This window comes from Columba livia, chromosome 5 (genome assembly GCF_036013475.1).
Source record: "Columba livia isolate bColLiv1 breed racing homer chromosome 5, bColLiv1.pat.W.v2, whole genome shotgun sequence".
Lineage (NCBI taxonomy): Eukaryota > Metazoa > Chordata > Aves > Columbiformes > Columbidae > Columba > Columba livia.
In genome coordinates, this window is record NC_088606.1 from 31,357,202 (window position 1) to 31,371,783 (window position 14,582).

Sequence of the window (14,582 nt, forward strand, 5' to 3'; positions counted from 1 at the left end):
CTACTGCTGCACAGAGAAAGAGAGAAACAATCTTTCTTCATCTTCAGACAGCATGTGCCTTAAACAGGTCCCTTGGGATGCTACATTGACATTATCTGTTCTGTACTCCAGAATGTCCCAGGAGTACAGTAGTTCTTTTAAACCGATGTTATTTCAGGGTATAAACTTCTCTGATTTACTCTGTTATGTGGTTTCTTAGAAAGCCTTCACAGCTGTGCTACCTGAATTCTCTTCCTTGGAGCCCAGCTTAAACTTTTAGTTGTTTCATGAAAGTAATGAGTTTAGTGCATTGTGGGACTTACCCTAAAAGCAAGGCACTTCCCATGCCGACTTTCTCATGAGATGATGAATCATTACAATTTTTTTTTTGTCATTGTCATCCCTGTCAGATAACTCAAAATTCCTAATTTTGATGTCTCAGTGAAGTGCTTACAGATCACTGAGATTAAGCTGGTTATTCATGATAGTTTCAAATTTAGTCATCTGAGTTGTTCTTTTTCTCTGTAATGGTAAAAAAAAAAACCAACCTGTATGTGTATTAGTGTTCCATGGAAGCAGTTTGTTTTAAATTTAAGCTGCAAATTGTTTACATTGCAAGGAAAAATATCAGAGAAGTGCCACTGGTGTTTGAAGCAGGAAATGCCATAAGTTTGCCCTGGATTTTAGTTTCTGTGAGAATTTAGTTTCTGTAAGAACTTGGACCAATCAGAAAAACACTGTAGTCTTGTCGAGGGTTAAGATTGCGGGGTGACAATAAAACCCTGGCAGATGTATTGTTAACCTCCTCTCCCCCCCCACTTCCCCCTTTTTGCCCCTCCCTCTCCCCCCTTCCCACTCAGGACAGGTGATCGGGAGGGAAAGAAGGACAGAGAGAAGAGAGTTGGAAAAATTAACAATGTTTTACTAATGCTACTGATAAGAATAGAGAAAATAATACAAAATATACAAAACCAATCTTGAAAGTCTCAGCAACTGCAGAGCCGGCAACCAAAGTCCTGGATTGGACTCTGCAGCCAACCGGAGCTGGATTCAGTCTGTCACTAGGCCTCAGTTTGCAGGGACAACTAGCAAGGTCCTCTCCTAATGTCGGCCATAAGCAGAAGGGAAAAAGCAAAGGCAAAAGGGAAAAGGGACAAGGGACGAGATCCTTGTGATCTCCCACTTTTATATGAAGTATTCACGTGAATGGGATGTTTTACACAGTTGGTCAGTTTCTTGGTCACCGGTTTCTCGTTACCCCTCTCGCGAGATGTCCATCCATGCTTATCAATCAGTTTGCATTCCATTGCTAGGTTTACTGAAACATGTGTCTGGTTCTCCAGGAAAATGCAGTTAATATGAAGGCTTTAGCTGACAGGCAAAATTCGCTGAAAGAGAAACTTGTTTTTAACAAAACCAGGACAAGTCTGAACAAGCAAGTCTTACCCTTCTGAATCAGCACATAACTCTAGACTAGTCAGCTTTGTCTCGTACCCCTCGCAACTGAATTTCCCTTGATGCTAGTTGCTAGTTGCCACATCTGGAGTTGCTAGTTGCTTTTGCAACTGGGGAGTTACCCAGCAGCAATCTGTTCTGGCTACATTATCAAACTGCTTAGAGGTTTTAGTCTAGATAAGATGCACAATCTGATAAACAAACAACAAAAAAATTAAAAATATCTAACATGAAATACTAAAGATCTTTGCCCTATATAAAACCAAATGCTCATTAGTGCTGTAATACAAAACACTTGATAAAATGTTTATTCACTTGCTAAAAGCAAAATGAGTACGCTCACTTTGTCTATTACCTAAGGAACCCAATGAGAGTCATGGAGATTGATTTATAATAATGTTTCCCACCTGCGAGTTAAGTTTCATAAGTCCACTACAAACATATCACAGGACACAGAACAATAAACCCTCTGCTGCAGTGACCATGACATGGTGGAGTTCAGGATCCTGCATGGTGGAAGCAAGGCAATAAGCAAGACTAAAACCATGGGCTTCAGCAGGGCAAACTTTGGCCTCTTCAAGGTCCTGCTTGGAAGAATTCCATGGGTTAGGGCTCTAGATGGTAGTGGGGTCCAAGAGACCTGGCTCGTATTCAAACATCCCTTCCTCCAAGCTCAAGACAGATGCATCCCTATGAGCAGGAAATCCAGTAAAGGAAGTAGGAGGCCAGCATGGATGAGTAACTCAGATGTCAAAACTCAGGTGGAAGAAGGATCTTTATGTAATGTGGAAAAAGGGATAGACCACCTGGGAGGAACATAAAGTGGCTGTTAGAGTATACAGAGATGTGGTAAGGAAGGCCAAGTTCCACTTGAAATTAAATCTGACCAGGCATGTAAAAGAAAAGAAGGGCTTCTTCAAGTATATCAGCAGCAAAAGGAAGGTTAAGGAAAATGTAGCTTCCAGTGCTGAATGAGGTGGGTGTCCTGGTGATGGATGATACAGAGAAGGCAGAGTTACTGAATGCCTTCTTTACTTCTGCCTTTACTGCTATGATGAGCCCTCAGAAATCCCAGACCCCAGAGGTAGGAAAGAAACTCTAGTGAAAGGCAGACTTTCCCTTGGTTGAGGATTATCAGGTTAGAGATTGTTTAGCTAAACTGGACATCCACAAATTCATGGGCCCCAATGGGATGCAACCATGAGTGCTGAGAAAGCTGTCAGATGTTATTGTTAAGCCACTCTCCATCGTCTGTGTACCTGCTTTAGCAGGTGGTTTAGACTAGATGATCTTAAGAAGTCCCTTCCAACCTTAACTATTCTGTGATTCTGTGATCTCTGAAGTTCCTGAGGACTGGAAGAAAGCCAGTGTCACTCCAGTCTTCAAAAAGGACAAGAAGGATGACCCAGGAAACTACAGGCAAATCACCCTCACCTCCATTGCTGCAAAGGTGAAGGAACAACTCATTCTGGACTTCATCTCCAAGGATGTGGAGGAAAATAAGGTTATCAGGAGTAGTCAGCATGGATTCACCAAGGGGAAATCATGTTTGACCAACCTGATAGCCTTCTCTGATGGTATGACTGGCTGGGTAGACAAGGGGAGAACAGTGGATGTTGTCTGCCTTGACTTCAGCAAAGCTTTTGATGCTGTCTCTCACAATATCCTCGTAAGTAAGCTCAGGAAGTGCAGGATGGACAAATGCATGTTGAAATGGATCATGAACTGGCTAAATGGCAAGTTTGCTGATTATACCAAACTGGGTGAAATGCCTGACAAACCAGAAGGCTGTGCTGCCATTCAGCAAGACCTGGAGAGGCTGGAGGACTGGGCAGAGAAGAACCTAATGAAGTTCAACAAGGGCAAGTGTAGGGTCCTGCACCTGGGGAGGAATAACCCCAGGCACCAGTATAGGTTAGGAGTTGAACTGCTGGAAAGCAGCATTGCAGAGTGGGACCTTGGAGTTCTGATTGATATTGGGCTGACCATGAGTCTGCAGTGTGCCCCTGTGGCCAAGAAAGCAAATGGTATCCTGGGGTGCATTAGGAAAAGTGTGACTAGCAGGTCAAGGGAAGTTATCTTGTTCCTCTACTCTGCCCTGGTGAGGCCACATCTGGAGTACTGTGTCCCATTCTGGGCTCCCCAGTTTAAGAAGAAGAAATTACTAAAGACAGTCCAGTGGCAGGCTCCAAAGATGATGAGGGGTCTGAAGCATTTTTCTTATGAGGAAAGACTGACAGTGCTGGGTCTGTTCAGCCTGGAGAAGAGAAAGCTGAGAGGGGATCTTATCAATGCTTATAAATATCTCCAGGGTGGATGTCAAGAGGATGGCACCAGGCTCTGTTCAGTGGTGCTCAACAATAGGATGAGGGTCAATAGGCAGAGACTGAAGCGCAGGAGGTACCATCTGAATATGAGGAAAAACTTCATTACTTTGAGGGTGCCAGAGCACTGGAACGGACTGCCCAGAGAGGCTATGGAGTCTCCTTCTCTGGAGACATTCAAAACCCTCCTGGATGCATTCCTGTGAGATCTTCTCTAGGTGAACCTGCTTTAGCAGGTGTGTTGGACTAGATGATCCCCAGAGGTCCCTTCCAATCCCAACCATTCTGTGAAACCCTTCTGAACATGTGTTAGTGGCAGAGGTGAACAGGCAGCATCAGCAATCCCCAAGAACAAGTGGCAAAGCCAAACAACTGCATGCACAGAATTGACCATTTTTCTATTGAGACTTTCTTATGGAAAGGTTGGAATCACTGTCTATGATTCACAGCTTTAGGGTAACTTTTTTTGGAAGTCTTTGAAGAGCTGATGGGATTTTCTGCATTTTAGTGGTCAGGAACTGCTTTAATAAAGCATCATCTAGACATTCAAAGAAGTCTAGAATTTTGTAGGAGTGAGTTAGTTTCACAAAAATGTACTTTCTGGGCTGTTTCTTGTGGAATCACAGTGCAGAATCAGACTTTGAATCATGACCTTAGCCTGCATTTGATGTAGAGGTATTTGATTAGTGTTTGGGCATCAGCCAGCAATATTCATTCCATACAAAAATCTTCTTAAGTCAAAAAGGAAGCGTTTTGAGCACTCTACAGTGACTAAGTGACATATTTACAGATAGCATGCGTTATTTCTTCAGAGCTACAGGTACTCATGGCACTTTCACAAACAGGAAAAATAGCTCCCTATTCTACACTAAAAATAAGTAGAAAAGAATTGAACAGATGATTATGGAGACTTGAAGTGAGGAGAAATAATGAAATCAGCCATTGTGCCATCACAATCCATTAATATCATATTCTCAGCACTGTAGAGGGTTTTTTATTTTTTCATTAGGCTCTAAATTAATGTATTATATTATTTGTTAAATACAGTAAAAGATTAGAAAAAGTACAATGGAGAGAATAAATAAGAATTAACTGGAAGTGACTTTTTAAAAAGGATTCTTAAAAAAAAAAAAAAAAAAAACACCTCATTCAGTTCAGAAGGGACCTCTTAAAATCACCTAGTCCAAACCTCCTCCTGAAATAGGGTAAGCTAGAGCAGGTTGCCCCAGGTATTTTAAATCTTCTAGAAAAGAAGTCATGTAGACCCTTTGCTAGTGGTTTACTCTATATCATATTGGTTCTCTGCATTATAGGCGATTCCTGCCCTTTCTGCTGTCACATGCAGAGAGTAGCAACCTGCTGGTTTTGCCTGAGGTAGCACACAAACTGTTTCTCCCCGTCACACACGTGCACCACAGAGAAAGGCAGAGAGCTGGCAAAGCCGCTGTCTTAAGAACTGTGCCTTGGTACACTTCAACATCTGTATCTCTGTACTACAGAACACTCAAGTTGCATGGTCAATGCCCAAGTTGCATGACATAAAAAAAAGACCAGGGAAGAAGTCAAATTGTTAACAGCACGGAAATTATTCACTTTTAGAATGAACCATTTGATTTGATGGTAGAGCACAATCAGGCAAATTGTACCTGGAATGTAGGTAGGTCTTTGATTTTGAAAGTGAAATAGAGCTGAAATTAATGAGAAAAAAAGCTCAGTATAACACAAGGATGTAAGGAGAGGGATGGGAAACAGGTAGAAAGGTCATAGTGGCAGAGACCTAGTAGATGAATTTCAAAGAACCATAGAATACTGGATAGGAATGGACCACAAGAATCATTTGGTGCAACCTTTCTTGGCAAAAGCATGGTCTAGATGAGATGGCCCAGCACCCTGTCCAGCTGAATCATAAAATTGTCCAATGTTGGGGACTCCACCACTTCCCTGGAGAGATTATTTCAATGGCTGATTGTTGTCATAGTGAAAAATTTCCCTCTTGTGTCCGGTCGGAATCTCCTAATGACTAACTTGTGCCCATGTGTCTCCTTGTATAAAGGGAGTCTCCATCTTCTTTGTAGCCACCCTTTAAATACTGGAACATCATGATGAGGTCTCCCCTAAGCCTTCTTTTCTCAAGGCTGAACATTGGTTTTGTGCAATACAAGTGCTAAAGAGGCTACAAGAGAAAACAAATAGCAATGACAGAAATGAATAGATTTCTGCAATGACTGAGACATGAATATACTTCTACCAGTAGGACTTTTTTCAATGAGAGCAGTGAATACTGGGAAGGATGGGGCAGGTAGATTTAGACCACCTTCAATGAAAGGGGAAGTACTAGTGGCCAGGGAGTGAAATTGAAATGAAAGATGGAGATTTTTTTATTTACTTACCTTTTTTTTTTTTTTTTTTTTTGTAATTTGTTTTCTTTTTGGTAAGTTTAATTTGGGGAGACATACAAATCAGTCATTGACATCCAAAATGTTCAAAACATCAGCAGCAGACAGGGTGAGTGGTAAAGACACAGGCCTGGCTTTGGAGAATGTGACCATCAGGATGGGTGAAATTATTTAGGTAAGGGAACTCTTACGGAAAATAAGAGAGGCGAGTATACCAGATGAAAGGAGACTGTTACAGCTTATTAACCATCAAAGTCAGTATATATCACTCTGTGGTTTGAGATCTTCCATCATATGTATGTCTTCATCATAAAACAAAACTGCATCATGTCCTCTGCTATGGTGTAATTATTTTTAGTACATACAATTTATTTTTTCAGCAGTTCTGTCCTATCATTCAGAATCCTGGAAAAGGAATTAATAGCTTAGAGAAGGAAATGGATATCAGTATATACTAATAGCTTCAGGAAGAATGGGTTTTAGAAGTGAAGACATATATCACAGAGATTCATAAGAGATCTAAGAGAGAAAGAGCTTTTACATGAAGAGCGAACGGCATGTGTTTTTGTCAGAAAAAAAAAAAGCTTCAGATAAGTCTAAGAAATCCTAGGGAACTTCATAGATCTTGCAGAAAACAAAACAAAACAAAACAAAACAAAACAAAACAAAACAAAACAAAACAAAAACCAAAAACAAAACTAAGAAGAAATTACCCACAAGATAGAAACCAAATATATGAATAAATGGACAGTTTGGTCAGTTTACAAGTTAAAAGCGGCAACTACCAGTATTCTGTAGGACAGTACAGTTCCTGACTGCTGTGGGATATTTGCTAATGATCTGGAACAAAATTTGCAGATGATTGAAAATTATTTATGTTATTCTGTACCAATATGACTGTGATGATTTCAAGTAAACGTAGTAAATGAAGAGTTTATGAAAACTAAACTTCACTGTCTATAAGTACAAGGTCACATAGCTTAAAAAGTAGAGTCTGAACTACCAACTGTAATTTAACTGTAGAATTCAGGAGACAATGAGATAGAAAAAGAAAACCGCATGATTTTAGAGATCAACTACAAAAGAAAAATGTATACATCTACATAAAAAACATGGTTGAAAATAATAGTAGATATATAGTAATATTATGCAAGGAAACAGTACAGATTCACCTTGAATGCTGATGATTCCCGGTCCCCCTTCTGATAAACTACATAAAAACTGAAATGTTCAGAGAAAAGTGACAAAAAGGATAAGCACAAAGAGGGTCCATGGAAAGTGCATTGAAAAGATGAGTATCAGGCAGTTGACAAAAGTACAGAAAAAGCATGCTGCTATTCACATGCTCTCAGAGAATAACAAAATTTTGGCTAAAATGATTTTATTTTTTTTATGCTAAGGTTTCCATAAGATGAGATATTTTTTCCACTCTTAAACCAAAGTGTTAGAAAGGCTTATAATTATGCAGGTTATTAATTTATTTTCTGACATGGATTTTTTTTACTACTTTTCCCGGAGCAACTGACACAGGCCACTGTCACAGATGAGTTCCAGGATACTGGAAGCCAGAAAGACAGTACAGGAAAAAGAAAAAATACAGTATTCATTCTACTTTTACTATTGCTGAAGTTTATTAGAGTATAATTTAATAAATCTAATTAATACATTTTTGCTGGAATATTAAGATTTCATAGATTTCTAGTCCATGTCACTTTGACAAACTTCCTTCAAATTACTCTTACTTTTCAGACTCTGTTCTAATTTTCCTACTTTTTGATATCTGTATTTTCTTGGATCCTTCTGTGAACTCCATTCAGAATAATCAAAACTTCTAATACAGTTTGATTAGTTAGGTTATTTTCCAATATAAATCACTGTATACTTGTGCTTCTTTATGTATTCTAACTACGTAGTGACCATTAATGTACAAAACTATTATTTCAATAAGAGACACAGAGGGAGATGGAGAATAGGATGAAAAGAGAAAGGAAAGAAAGGAAGAAGGAAAGGGAAAGAGAGAGGAAGGGAGGGAGGGAGAGTTATTCTAGAAGAAATCTGAATTCTTAGTATAATCTGTTAGGCTTTCAGGAACCCCTGAATTCTGCCTATTCTCTGTAATAAATCCTATCAAACTGCAACTTCAATGATTTTTACACAGTAATTCTTGAAACTGTTCTCTTTGTCTCTTTTAATACGGCAGCTTTTACTGTATTAGAAAACTTTCCTCATTTAGTTGTTTTCTCTTTCAGTGATTCCACACTGAAAACTATTTGGCATAGTATCTATTTTTTTATTATTTTTTTCCATTTAGATGGCTAACACAGTTGTCCTCAAATACAGTGGAATATTTTCTTTCTGGAACATACTGAAAGAGTCTTTCTAGATCAGAACTTTCAATGTTGTACGTTGTTATGTTCCCACAGTTTTCCGCTTCTTTGTGCAAATTTCTAGAATGCCAGCTGTCAAACAGTATCAGCCTTCTTATGTTTATGCTTTTTATACTTTTCTAATTGCTGCATTTTTGGTAATCTTTACTTTATAAAATCAAAGGTTTAATTTACAAAAAATACGATAAATTCTTCCTTTTCCCTTCCTAAAGTTTTTTACTGTTCTAAGAAATGTCACGATATTTCAAAGATGGTGGCGTATACATGAATTTTGGCATAACCAATGTCACGGTGGACATAAAGTGAAAAACAGTAGAAAATCAGTACTAAAGAACTGGAGTATTTAATAGTTCCTAGTCATGCTTTTCTGCATAACCACAACAGCCAGCATGGGATTGCAGTAATAGGACATATAGAGTTATAGTCTGAAGGAAATATTACTTGCAATTATTTTTCCAGTTCTTGAAGTCTATATGAAACGATCTAAAAATATTACTGGACACAGTTAATTATTATACATAGGCAATAATACTTCATTTTTCAGAAATGAATTTCAGGCAAGATATATGGTGTTTGTGTCTCTAATAATACTTAAGCTTTAATATTAAGTCCAGTCTCTACCAGTGACTGGTGGGCACGTTCTCCTCCAGAATGCCTTTTTTCATTATTATAACAGAATTAGATATTTCTTTCTGCTTTCAGTGTATTCAGGATGTCCCTTGTCCAAACTGCAATCCTTGAAACGCTGATATCAAATTAGTATTAATCATGACAGCAACTAATCACTGATTGAGTAGAGATCTTCCCACAGACTTCAAGAAAACTTGGATCAGACCTTTAAGGAATGATCTTGATTATTATGAGAAGTGGCTTTCATGATTACTTATCAAAATCTGTTACACTGGTCTCCCATTTTGATCTCTGAAAAAAACAAAACAAACACGAACACCAAAACAAACAATGAAAACAAAACAAACCAACCAACCAAACAAACATACATACATACATAACACCACTGGCTTTCTTCTGTTTTTTGAAGCAAACATTCATCAAGAAGATTGCAAATTGTTACTGCTTTTCACTGAAGAGATATCCATAATAATTGATACAAATGTAAAACAAAAAAAAGGAAAGCAGAGGAGGAATGTTTTTATGATTAGTTCTTTCCTGAAATGGCATACCTCACACATGATTATAGTTTTTTATCTTTTACTGAGAAACATAAGTACTAAATATTTTTCATTCTTCACCTTTCTAGTCATGTTATAAACATAATTGATTCTTATAATACTTATTTCTAGTGTTTGTTTCTTGCTGCTGCACTCCTTTCTTTCCTTGTTCTTAATTAAATTGAGGGAATACAGTAAGTCATTTCAAGGGGTAAACATTTGTAAAGGAGCTTATTGTGAAGATTTTTTAACTCCCTTATCTATTTTACTTTTTTTTTTTACTAAAATAATTCTTCAATATGAAGATTATATCAGTTATTCAGTATAAATAATTTTAAAATGCAGTGGTTTTGGCTAGCTATGTATGGAATTACTAGATTGATTAAATTACCAGATCAAATAAATTGGTTCTCTTTCACATGCCTTCACAGTTTACTCCATAGTCTTTTATGAAATGGTACTTTTTCTTTTTCTGAAACAAGTAACTCTATTAATATATATGTATATAGTACTTTAAGAGTGATTGACAGAAAATGGTTCTTTTACTCTCCTTAAATTTAATGTTTGAGTGCTGTAGAAATTGTTTTCAAATCATCTTCACAATTACTCATGCTTGATTTCAAAAATATAAAACTTGGAAGAAAATAAAAAAATATGTAAAAAATTGTCTATTAGGCTATGTTTTTTAATCAAAATAGATGTTTTCCTTTGTTTTTACTTTTACAGTTACAGTACTTCTTCATATTTTACTCATTTTGTCATCAGGGTACACATCCATTCAGGGCTTACACATGCCTAAGTAATATAGGACTGGGTAAAAGAGGATTTAGGATGTTATTTACTTAAGGATTTTCCAGTACCTGTTCTTGCAAAGTCCACCCACTCTGTAAAAGTCAAATTGCCTTAACCCTGTCTCAGGGAATAAAGAAATGGCAAGCTCTTTGCTGATATATGAAGCACAATAAAATTCATTTGGCTCTACTGTATAAATAGAAAACTGAAATATTTCCAGTCATTTAAAGTGGCTTCAGCCCAACGTCCCTGTTTTCCTATTTTTCCTTCTTGCATTCCAGAATAACCAAAATCACTAGGTAAATATCAGTGCTCTTCAAAACAAACTTACAAAATCCTCATATGAGCTTTGATTTGTGATGTTGACTTACACTAGATGAGCTGGCCCCTCATAATTCTTATATTTTGTCTCACCACTGTGGTCAATAAAACCAATGTAAAAAGGGCAAAATGCGACTCTTATTAGTTATATATGTTACTAGCATTTATCGCTGTGTGTTATATCCGTCTGCTTCACTGTCAAAACCTTTTTTTTACTGTTAACAGTCAAAATTAAGGGAATGCCACCCGGATTCCATTCTTTCACATATTAGCAGCAGAACTGTTGGATTTTAGTGCAAATGATTTGTCATTGAAGGTTTTGATTTTTACAAATGTATTTAATAAAAGGTCAATCAACAGTGTGTTGATGTAGAGAGACTCATTGTAAGATCCTCTTAGAGAATTATAAAAATGAACTTTTGTCCAACTGGACTGATGGAAAGCCCACTGGAAGCCAATTGAAAAGATTTTCTGTTCTGATTTCTGAATTTGGTACCATGAGAATGTTGGCAAGAATAGTGGGCTCATCTCTTCCGCTTCAGCAATTAAGCCGTAATGATCAGCTTGAAGTACTGAAACTGTGCCTATTCTTGGTGTAAATCAATCAGTGTTTAACTGAGAGAACTGTCCTCTTCCTTTGGTGTTTCAGTGTGCTATAATCATATGTTCTTATAGAAAATGCATAAGTACTGATGCCTGATGCAACTCTGTTCTCTTGCACTGAAAGTAATGTTTGCTATTAAACATAATTAAGATAAGAATGAATATATACTAAAAACACTCCAATGTTTCTAGGTATTTCCAGTTTTTAATGTCAGAATTATATGCTTCTGAAAAGATACAAACACTTCCCATTTGAGATGCAATGGTGTAGCTTTCCTACGATTTTTTGCTAATTATATTTTTACAGTTTATCTCCAGAAATAAGTCTGGTATAACAGAAATAATCAAAAAGGTCAGTATTTTAGAATGACCAAAATGAAAAAGAATATTAATTACTTAATTAATGCTCCAAGTATTTAAACTTTTGCATAGCTTAGGAAGTGTTTCTTTGTCTGTTTCCCTTTGCTTTCAGAGCTGCATTTAGGGTTTGACTCTTACAGCTTCAGCTTTTAACCGATATTCTCATTGCTGTAGTAGTCCTGAAACGGATTTGGGATTTAAGAGCTGAAAGTTCTGTGGTTGACTTTCAACATCTGCAGCTTCAGAACAACCATATAATCTGCGTGTGATATCATTTCTTCCACTGTCTATGGTTGCTAGGCATTCCTACACTATCTACTACTTTACACGTTTTATTTCACTGTCAACAGTAGTTATGTATTTCTGTACAGAGGCTCAGTATTTGTATGGCTTTTTTTCTGTATCTAGAATTTACAGACACACAGAGATCTCTGCTAAAATTCACCAAATATTTTACTTACTATATTCATGGTTTTCTTACAAATAAACAGGATGAACAGCTGTTAAATCTGGCTTGTCCTCTGATCTTGATTTCAAAGTATCTCATTCCCATTTTATGGCTGATGCACGTCAGCAGCAAAGTGGAAACTGACTGGCAGTGAGGACTTTCAGGACAGAAGCTCATTAGCTGGGCTCTAGCACCTTCATTAGAAGCTATTTAAAGATATTTTCTTATCACAAAGGCTTCTTTTCCGTTAAGCAGAAATTTAATAGAAGGCATGAAATTCACTTGACATACTATCTTTGCTGCAAACATTTTTTCTTAAATTGCTCTTTAATTTACAGTTTTTAGATTGATTTATACTGGTTTATGTATGAATCATCTAGTAGAATTTTATAGACATGTATGTGTTTTAATTACATTTTATTATATCTGACCATTTCATTGCTATAACACTTGACTTCCTCTTATCTGCATTTCTGTGCTTTTATCCATTATATAGAAAACACAGGAAAAAAAGTTATAAACTTTTTTCTGGAAGAGTTTTATCATTAAATATGGAAGAGTTTTATCACTAAATATACCCAGTAAAAGGAAAGGTGGTATTCTTTACCAATGGAGAACTGCTATCAATCTTAATAGAAAGATGACACATACATGACAAATTTCGACCTCCTGGGAGTGCAAATAAAGTGGACAATAATAAGTATTGCCTCCTGCTGTGCAGTGGTGGCACAAATTGATTCAGAAATCTCTTAAATGTATCTTCTGAAAACTAATACCTTTTGGTCTCTCATTTTACTGATACAAGGCTCTTTTGTATGTTAACATGTTTCAGCATATCTCAGAAGAAGCCTTAATCACACATTACCTGGAGACTGCCAGTGTTATTGGCCCATTTGTAACAATAATTGGGTTAATTTTTTCCTCTCTAGACAGTGACTGATTAAATGTCAACAGATTTGAAACATTTTCTCTAGTAATGTGAATCTTTCAAAAGTCATGAGATACCAGGTCTGTGAAAATTATTCAACTTAAAATCCTGTACATATTTTTTTTCAGAATGTATTTCAATGAAATTTGGAAGAAGGAGGAATGAGAGAAGCTTTGAAATGTGTGTCACCATTAGTGTCTCATATAAGCACATAACATCTTTCCCTGAAAGAAATTTCACTCAGAAGAGTGATTTCAAAACTGTAAGATAAGAATTTTTCCTTTTAGCCTTTCACATGATCTTCTGAGTCCTGACATGGGCCATAGGAGTCAGGCCACGAAGGTAACTTCTAGCATGTCCTGACACCACTTGCTTTGAACTGTACTAGCAGCGTAACTATGGTTTACTTATCAACACACACTAAAATTAGGAGTATATTAGGAGTATTTTAAGTGCTTCCAGAGCAAGAGTTACAGCAGCAGTCCAAGTTATATCCATGGTAGAAACACAATAAATAAAATTAGAAGGTATCATTCTCATTTTTAAACTCTAATTCCTCTCATCTTTTTTGTCCACTATGACATAATTCAGCTTCCCTGCACGATGAAAAGTACTGTAGTGTGCTCTTGAACACTGCATATTTTTAATTAGTATTGTAATTGTATTTAATACGCCCTTCTTCCACTAGTTGCTGAAACCAAGCAAAAATAGTTATCTATTCACAAATTTGACTCCTAAAAAACACCTTGGTCTAGCCAACATGTGAAAGGAGTCATCTGTAGTTTTGTTAATACAAATAGATCAAAAATCATAACTCTAATCCTCTGAAATCATAACATTGGCATAAAAGTCCTGAGGAGTTTTAAGCACCTGTTACACATAACGTAAGTTTCACAATATGTTTAAAATTTAACATTAGATCTGTGACAGTGTCTATTTCCTATAATTTTCCTGTTCTGCTCAGAACTCTCTAGTTGTCTTCCTCTGATATATATTTAACCTTTCTTACTGTGCCACTTCCAGCAGGCTGCCACTGTTCCCCTCTCTTCTGATCCTCTTACACTGCTCTCTCTTGATATATTTTGATTCTTCATTTTCAAGAGTCTTAAACTTTTAGCAGAAGTGTACAATGAGCAGTGATTTCTATGACTAACATTATATCAATCTATACTGAATACAGCTGACCACTAACTAGCACTGTTCCAAATAGCTTTAAGACAACTGCATTAAAAAATATATCTGTTTAAAAAAGCAGAACAAGTTCACCTTTGTGGACATTTTTTTCTGTAAATTAGTTTGAAAGTGGGGAACAAAACAAGGCAATGACTACCAGACTACTGTATGAAATAAGTAGTATATTAACTTTGATCTCATCCACTATAAGCTTACATTAATATGACTAAGATATGAACCAAACCTA